Source organism: Centruroides vittatus, unplaced genomic scaffold (assembly GCF_030686945.1).
Source record: "Centruroides vittatus isolate TY-2023 unplaced genomic scaffold, ASM3068694v2 contig_1743, whole genome shotgun sequence".
In the NCBI taxonomy this organism is placed as follows: Eukaryota; Metazoa; Arthropoda; class Arachnida; order Scorpiones; family Buthidae; genus Centruroides; species Centruroides vittatus.
Genome location: NW_027121062.1, coordinates 199,499 through 208,742, shown reverse-complemented (window position 1 = coordinate 208,742; position 9,244 = coordinate 199,499). Strand labels below are relative to the sequence as shown.

At 27.5% G+C, this 9,244-nt stretch overlaps 1 long non-coding RNA gene across 2 annotated transcripts; it reads right to left on the bottom strand.

Annotated features, from left to right (window-relative positions):
• Nucleotides 1-1,490: 1,490 nt before the first annotated feature.
• LOC136969152 (uncharacterized) lies at nucleotides 1,491-7,979 on the bottom strand. Of its 2 annotated transcripts, XR_010879777.1 has the most exons (5): nucleotides 7,857-7,979; nucleotides 7,640-7,779; nucleotides 1,892-1,991; nucleotides 1,713-1,795; nucleotides 1,491-1,637 (listed from the first exon to the last, which is right to left on the bottom strand). It is a non-coding gene; the product is annotated as an uncharacterized lncRNA (long non-coding RNA). The 2 variants fall into 2 exon arrangements; XR_010879776.1 differs by having other exon boundaries at nucleotides 7,640-7,927.
• Nucleotides 7,980-9,244: the final 1,265 nt, after the last annotated feature.

Here is a 9,244-nt window from a genome sequence, read left to right as displayed (position 1 = left end):
ACATCGTCACAATGCCCGGCTGCAATTTTTAAGCATATTTTTAATTTATTTAATTTAATATATATGCTCTCCACTCAATTTATTAATGGGTTGTTCCTGTACATCATACTTTTCCTTTAACAAAAGAGTTGTATCAGTCATCTATTAACTGCTTTCAGGGGAAGTTTTGAATTGAAATGATGTGATTTTTGGTTTGTATTGGGAGTTCATATATAGTTAATTGGGGCCTTGTGCCCCTAAGGTTTCCCTTGCTCCTATCCGGTCTCAAATTTCATCTAACTCAGTTCTCAAGATTAAGGAAAGACAGACGACAGTGAGAATTTATAGGTCTACAATTTTTTAAAATTGCAGCCCCAAAAACATATAAAACAAAAATTGAAATTTATTTATATTTACTTAGGATATGAAATTTACTTTTACTTTCCCAGCTGATATACAAGATGGTTCTCTCACTAGAAAATCAAGACATTCCTCGGTAGCTTTTCTATAAAGCAATAGGAGCTATTTTCAACATTGCTTTAGGAAAACCTCGTTTTGCAAGATACAAGATAAATTTTCTGGTAAAAAAGTCATGTCAATTTTCGTAAGAAACCATGAAGCAAGAAAACAGTTATTGAGGAATGATTTAGATTCCTCAGTGTCTTTGCACTTTGCAACATTTTGACACTCCAGGAACAAAAAAGAAAAAAAAGGATACAAAAGTTTGTGTATCCTGAGATTTATACACAAAAGACAATTGTCTTTTGTGTATAAATCTCAGGAGTGGATGAACCAAGAATTTTGAAACTTGGCAGATTTATTTCTATACATGAGGCATTGATGCTATTAAATTTTGGTAGTAAAGATCAAGGGGGTAGGGAGATAGAAGAGGGGTCATGTCATATTTCAAGTGAGATCAGACCTAACAAAAGTTTACTTTTCTTAATTGGAAACCATGTCTTTCTATTTGGTTTATATCACACAATCAAGTGTAGTACAATTGACACAAGAAAAGCCTTGTGTCAACTGTGCTACGCTTCATTGTGTGATATAAACCAAACAGAAAGTTTACTTGTTATATACAATTTCTTTATAAATTCATTCCTATCCCAAAAAATAAGCCATTGACCTTTTTGTAATAATCAATAATATAAAAATTATTATTTAATAATATCTCGTAATAGATGACAATACACATAACTTTATAATTTATCAGTGTTGAGAAAGTCAAAGCAAGAGCCCTTGCCAGCTTTTTTATCTGTATCTTTTTAAAAAGTATTTAAAAGTAAATTTCAGAACAAATAAATAAAACAAATTATTTATTGTTTCTAATTTGAAACAAACTCTGTGGAGAAAATTGAAGTTAACATTACTTAAAATAAATAAATAATTGTGTTTTAAATAACTACATAAAAGATTTTATAATTTTTGTAACCTAGATAAGTATTATTACAAAAACTTTTCTTATCTACTGGTATTATTTTACTAATTAGTAATATTTCATAGAAACATAATATATCAGCTTATTTAATTTCTTATTAATAAAACAAATATTGCATCATAGATATATGGAGGAAGAAATGTTCATTTAAGTCAACCTTTCTGTTTAAGGACATATCCAGGTACCTTTTCCTATATTTGATTTCTGTTCTTTCTTCCTAAAAAAAACATTAAAAAATAAACCCACTCATTATGATTATTAAAATTTAAGAATTTCAAACTTAGACAAATACAGCAGGACATGCAACTTAATGGAATAATTGTAGAAAAGGGATGTCTTCTATCAGTGGCAGATCCAGGAGTACCCAAAGAAGAGCTAAAAAATAAATAAATAAATATTTGAATAATCAGTAAATACCTTTCATTAACATATTCCCAATGATTGCATTTCAAAAAACAGTCCAATATTTACCATCATTATAAGTGTTTTTAAAACTTTTTTCATCAATGGAGAGGGCTTAATCCCCTGTATCCCTCCCTATGTATCCACCATAGTCTACTGTTGCCAAAGTCTGTTAAATCAAATGTATTTTTTTAAGGAATATTAATAACAAACTTAATGTATAGAATATATTAAAATGTTATAATATATCACTATTGATAAATTATTATAATAATTTAAATGGAGTAATTTATATTCATTGACATGATGACTCAACCTTTTATGTTTTCTACTCATGAATTAAATTTTTCCTTTAAGATAAAAAATTTTTGTCTGTTAAATAGGGATCCATTAAAATGAGAGCCTGCTGTAATATTAATTATTTTTGTTCCACTATCAGAATTATTGATGAACAAACTTTTCCTTTAATTTTAGTTGTAGCCAAAAACTATTTTATCAACTATTTATTTTCTATTATCATTTACATATAATTGAATTAACTTGTATCATTTATGCCCGAAGACAAGTTATTCTTAAAAAGTTCAATAGCAGAGTGTTATTTTATATTAGGCTTTTTATTTCATTTAATTATTAATGAGCAAATGCAGCAGTATAATGATATTACAATGTAAATTATAATTAAAGTTTGACAAATTAGTTATAATAAATTCTCCTTAAAAGATAGACTTTAGAAACTTTAAACTTGTTTATATGTAAATTTTGTAGCTACAACTCTAAATAATCAAGAATCCAGTAACAGTCTTAGAACGGCAACTTTAATCTAATTTATTCCGCAATGCTTTTCGATCTCTTGTATATGAACGCATTTAAATTCTTAATTACTTCATTTATTCAAAGAAGAAATCTATTATATTTAAATAATTTTTTGTTAGATAATTATCAACATTTTTAAACTTTTATTTAAATTACTCTTTTGATCTTATACTGATAAATAAATAAATTTCGTAAAACTTTACAATTTTATCATTAAGAAATTATCTACAAAATAGTTTTAAAATTTATTTTTATATGTAATTCTGTTTATAATATGAAGTCAGTTGATTAAAAATTTACTAAAGCCTACTGAGAACTTTAAATCTGATTTACTATTTTTAATCTTTCAGTTAATTAATTATTTAATTAAAAAATATACAGGGTGACCCAGACTACCCTACATCCATTTTTAAAATGGAATCGAGAGTTTCTTCAAAAATCCTAAAAGTTTTGATGAGTAAATTGTGTACACTATCAAATTGTAATATTTCAACTGGTACTGGCTGCAAGACAAATTTTTAAATGAAACTTGGTAATTTTTGATTTAAATTTGGATTAAACTCGAAAAAATAAGTTCATTTAGTCTCAAACATTTTCTCTGAAAATACCTCCATTACCCTTAAAACAATTGAAATTATGATGCATAGAGAAAAATGACACTGTGAAAATAAGAAAATATCTTATGTAGTCAAAAGATAATAAAAATGTTGGCACAATAATCATATGTAACTGATGCTGAACTACGATAATAAAAGTCGTCATTACTGCTATGTAGGATTTTTCTTTGTTTAAACTCTTCTGGCATAACCAACTTGGCATTGATATTCATTGTTGTTCAATCAAAATATCCAAACTGAGCACTGTTCTTACCTATACAAGCATCTACTCTGCTTGGAAAAGAATTTATTAGTTGAAGAATGACTACATAGATCACTATGGCAAATCTGATAGGTGAGTAATGAAAACTTGCTTCAAGTGAAAAAGTAAACATGAGTGTAATGTTTACATTTGTCAACCCTAAATATTCAGCTGGCTGAAAAATATTGCAACAAAATGGTTTATAATAAGGTCGTGCCAAGAAGAGTTCATTGTGTTTTCAAGATATATAATAATTGATAAAAGAATTTTCAGAAAAAATGTTTGTTAAAATCATCATCTGATAGTGTACCCCAGTGTTTCTCAAACTTTTTGGTCCGCAACCCCCTTTTGCACTAAAAAATTTCAAAGAACCCCGAAGAATGAGTATGTGTAGAAAAACATCTAAGAGGTAGGGGGTCAATTTAAATTCAGGAGTTAATTTCTTTTGTTTAATTAATCTATCCCATGTTGAAATTTCTCTCTGTTGCATGTTGCTTTGCTAGAATTTTTGTCAATGTTAAAAAAAAATTTTGTTAGTCTTAATTATTTCTTTATTTTTCACAAACAAAATAAATATATTGAAAAATATAAAAACAAAAATAAAGTTATATTTCAGAAGTTAATCTAGTCTCAAAACGTTCTGATTCAGCACAACAAAGTCTTCAGAAAAACAAGCAAAACTTACCACTCACAGTGGGAAAAAATTCTCGTTCAAATACTGGCGCATCCTTAAGTACCCTCTCATGGTCGCGCCAGTACTGCCAGCTAAAAATGCATATCAACTAAAATAATATCGGAGTATCCCAAGACATAGCCAAATATTATAGCACCACAGCACTAACAAAAATTCGAATTTGCTGACTGAAACGCTTTTGGTTGATCAGTTTTCGGATAATAGACGCTCTACTGTATTTCTAACTTGACTTGCCTACAGATGCAATGCTGCTAGCAAACGCCGTTCCAAATGACAATGTTGTTCTACGATAGTTTAGGCGGAGAGTGGAACTCTGGAGATTCCCCAATAGCGCACAAATTTATGAATGTTATATTTAGGCTTGTATTAAAATATTTATATTGTTTTTATTGTTTATATGTGCAATTTATTTAAGTAAAAATTATTTTATGTATATATTTTTTCTATTATTTCTAAACATGAATCCATAGTAAATTTATAAAATATTTGAAAAAAAAGTGACCTGGAATCAATTTTTCAGCAACCCCCCCAAATATTTTTCACAACCCCCACTTTGAGAATCACTGGTGTACCCAATTTACTTATCGACATTTTTAGAATTTTTGATATCATTCACTTCCATTCATTTTAAAAGGGGTGTACAGGTGGTCTGGGTCACTCTGTATATTTATTTTATATTACAAATCTCTATCTAAGTTTTAATCTTAAAATAAATTTAATTTTTGCTCTGTTCCAAGAGTGCAATATTGATTCATGATTTAAAAATCTGCTGAATTATATTTAAGAGTAGGGTAGATGTACCAGTTTTGGCCAGTGTACCAGTTCTGGCCAGAAAACAAACTTAACTTAAAAATATAATCACCACATATTCAAATCTGTCCAATGAAACAAACTTTTATTGTTAACTGTTCACACAGTTAACAATAAAAGTTTGTTTCATTTGTGATTATATTTTTAAGTTAAATTTGTTTTCTGGCCAGAACTGGTACTACACTGGCCAAAACTGGTACATCTACCCTAAATTGTAAATTATAAAAAAAAAATTAAACTCATATCACTCAGTAGTGAATAGGAAATTTTTATAACTTGAAATAGCTTCTATACCTTGATGGAAGATTAAGATTCTTCCCTAATATTATTTTACATAAGTGATTGCTTAGAAGTGGAAGAAAAATAAATATCTTCTTAAATTTGATTATTTCATATATCATCTTTCCAAAAATTACCATGATTCTAAAATAAACTAAAAAATAAAATCAGATCATCATACATTTCTTTCTGTATAAAAATTAATATTATAATCCAATTAAACAAGTCAGCAACAACAAAAAATAATCATCGGCTACTTTAAAAATTTACATCTTATTTGTATATTTGAAACAAGAGAATCAAGTATAATATTGTCAATAAAATTAATTCAATTAGAGAATATTTTCACAGATAAAACATAATTCAACATGAAATAAAGACAATTAACCTTTGAAATTAAATTCATGAATCATTTGTCATAATACAAGCTACATATATATTTTAAAGTATAACTTATTCAAGATCGTAGACCAAATGATGCTGTAGTCCTCTTCTTGTCTACAGCCTTGAATATCTAAACAAATATTTTAAATTATTTAACAATTATATTAATTTATAATATTGTAAAACCATCCAAAATGGAACGAGATTGCATAAATAAGAAAAATTTTTGATAGTGCAGCAATTTTCTGTATTAAAAAAAATTGTTTGAAATGGAAACCTGCCAAACTGGAAAAAATATTCAGTAACGTATAAGTCCATTTACACAGGTTTTTCTGTAATTACTAAACATCACTAATTATCAAATTGTTTTTATTGTACCGAATATTCATTATACAATTGTATGTATAAATAGATTAATTTCTCTTCTTCCACTTCAATATTAATCTTGCATAAAAATACTAACTGTTGCTGTTGCATAAAAATACTATGGTTAATCAGTTGTATGTAAACTACTTTTTGTGTGCTAATATGTAATAGTAATGTGTGCACTGATAGCATATCATGTTAAGTCAAACTAAATATTGATAATAAATCTCATAATTTTGATGAGTCGCTTTGATAAAAATTTTTAAAACAAAAAAACTAAATATCCAATTCACACCACTTTCCTTTGACTTTCCTTTGAATATAACTTTTCTAGAAAACTCAAGCACTTTTAAGTATATATCCATTATCAGGAGTAAACAAAGAAAAGAGTTTACCCTGACAAAATAGAGTGAATTCTTGAATTAATTTACAAAGCAATTGAATTCAAAAACATAAAAAATAAAATTATAAGTTGTACTTCTTTCAGACTTAGATTCATTATACAGACTGATTATAATGGAAATTAAATTGTTAAACAAATATTATCATTGTTTTTTAAATTTGAGATAGCTTATGTATTGGATTTACATTTGAGTAGTTTCCTTATGAATATTCACTTCTTTATATATATAATTAGCAGCCATTTGTTAATTACATGTATAGTAAGGGAGAGAAAAGAAGGCACAAAGAATAATATCAATATATACAATGGAGAGGGAGACCAGAGGAAGTTATAACTTCACGGGTTCCGGGCAATTTTAATTATGAGCCACATGTAAAGCGACGACTACATATATTTTTCTTAGAAAGAACGTTCTTATAAAAGATCAGTTTGTGACCCCAAGCAATTGCCCTTTTTTGCCATCCAGGGAAGATGTTCAATGTACTATTTATGTGGACTCTTTTAATAGTATAAGTGGCATACAAATTTATTTTTATAAGCCCACTTACTAGTAGCAGTCACATGTATAAACTGTTAGTTAGAGGATTTTTCCAAAACTTTTTAAAGTCATTTCTTCAGTTTGTATGTATACACAGTGTGGTATGTGTAATGTAAGCACAAGGTCTGCAGAAAGACTACCATAGTATACAACAGAGGAAAGGGCCAGAAGTGTTTGTTTGTATGTTTATTTTGTTAAGCTACAGCAACACAACACTGGGCGATCTGCCTAAGGGCCTACCGGGAGGTCTTTTTAAGGATAACTGACCCCTATTCAGATATTACAGACGTGGAAAAAACCTGGAAAACTCCACGTGGCCAGACCATCCTGGTGAGGTGCAAACCCATGACCAAACTCTCAGCGTTCAGGAAATGGAACCACTTGGCTGGGTCAGAAATGGCTCAAAAACTGTACACATAATTAATACATACACGTGAATAATAGGAAGGAATAATTATATATAATTGATAAAGCTCTGTTTTTATTGTATTATTATTAATAATAAATAAACAATGTTGATATAAATATAAACATTACATAGATAGAGTTACAATGGAAAACTATGAATCTGTCATGGTAATTACCATCAACTAAATATGTAGAGAGCTTAATAATGGAGGTGTGGATTAAGGCCTTTTTTTCGAATTAAGTTATAAATTGATTACTAATTACCGTTATAATATTAAAACGTAAAGTTCACGGTCTCGTTACCATGGTAATAAACAACGTCACGTTTGATGCAGACGACATCACGCACCTTCTACTGTATATAGCCATTACGTGTACGAATTAAAAATACATGTATACGTTTCCTCTAATCATTATTAAACTTCCCGTTATAGTAAAATTATTGGAAATTAAAAAACAATTAAAAATAATAAACTCTAACTCTTACGAATTATATACGAGTATAAATCTTTACGCTTGAAGTTACAGAAATTTCAGTAGACGTCGGTGTAAAACATCAGTAAATAAAATTTACTACACCTTGACTCATCTCAATTAAATCGTATTATTACTTACAGATATTAATAATGATAATAAAATTTAGTAATAATTATTAAATTCTTTGCTAAATTTCGAATTTATTCGTTTATTTTTAATGGATTTCCAGAAATTTCAGTAGATTTAAAATTTTGACAGAATTTTAATTTCTTTCTTTCCTACAGTACTTCATTATTTATACTTTTTTTGTGTAAATTATGAGAGATTTCCTGTAATAAGAAATTATACAATAAATTAATTCAAATTTTAATCCTCAATTCATTTGTGTAATTAATTTAAAATTAAAATACTGAACCCATTTTTTTCTTTTTGTCATAATGTCTTTCGGGTAATTATGAAGTTGAATTCATTTGAATTAATTAGTGTATACAATTAATTAAAATTTATTTACATGTAAAATTCTATAACGTTGGAAAGAGATAAACGATTATTTTTATTAATAAAAGAAATTATTTCACTGCTAACAGAGGGCACAATATGTAATATATATATATATATATTTCTCATTATGTTTATAAAATAACAAAAAATAATAAATAAATATACAAGTAAATAATCACGTTTTTCTATTTACAAAAATATCGAAAATTATCTATCATTAAACCAATGTTATTATTTACGTTATTACGTACGGTTAATGTTATTACTCGAGACGAAAAAATATTTTATTTAAAAAATTAATTCGAATTATTTATAAGCAATAATAAGAAATTTAAAATAAGATTTAACAAATGATTATTTATATTCAAAAATTTTGTTTATATACGTAACCATAGCAACAGATTGTTTATATTGATTTGGCCCTAATTGTACGACGAAAAACAAAACAAAAAAAACGAAACTGTCAGATGATATCAGTAAGATAATAGAGTTTATTTTTATTATTTTTATTTCATTAAATGTACAGTACAAACTTAATTAACAGTTTGGAAGCAAAGTTTTCGATTTGTAAATTATAAATCAGGTAAAACAAAGATCATTTTAAATTTGGCGCCATGTTAGCAATGGTCATTAGGCCTAATTTATATAGTTTCTATCACATCAAGCTTAATGAGTATTAATGAATAATGCTTATCAGTGGTGGATTAAGACCTTCCGGGGTACCTAGGCATAGAAGATTGCAGGCTCCCTCTACATAATATTACATTATAAAGTAATTATGGCCTACATCTAATTGTTATCTATAGAATTATTTATAAATTATGATAACAATTGCTATATATTTTCCAATTTGTGGTCCCCAGAGAGCCAGGTCTTCTAGGCACAGAAGAT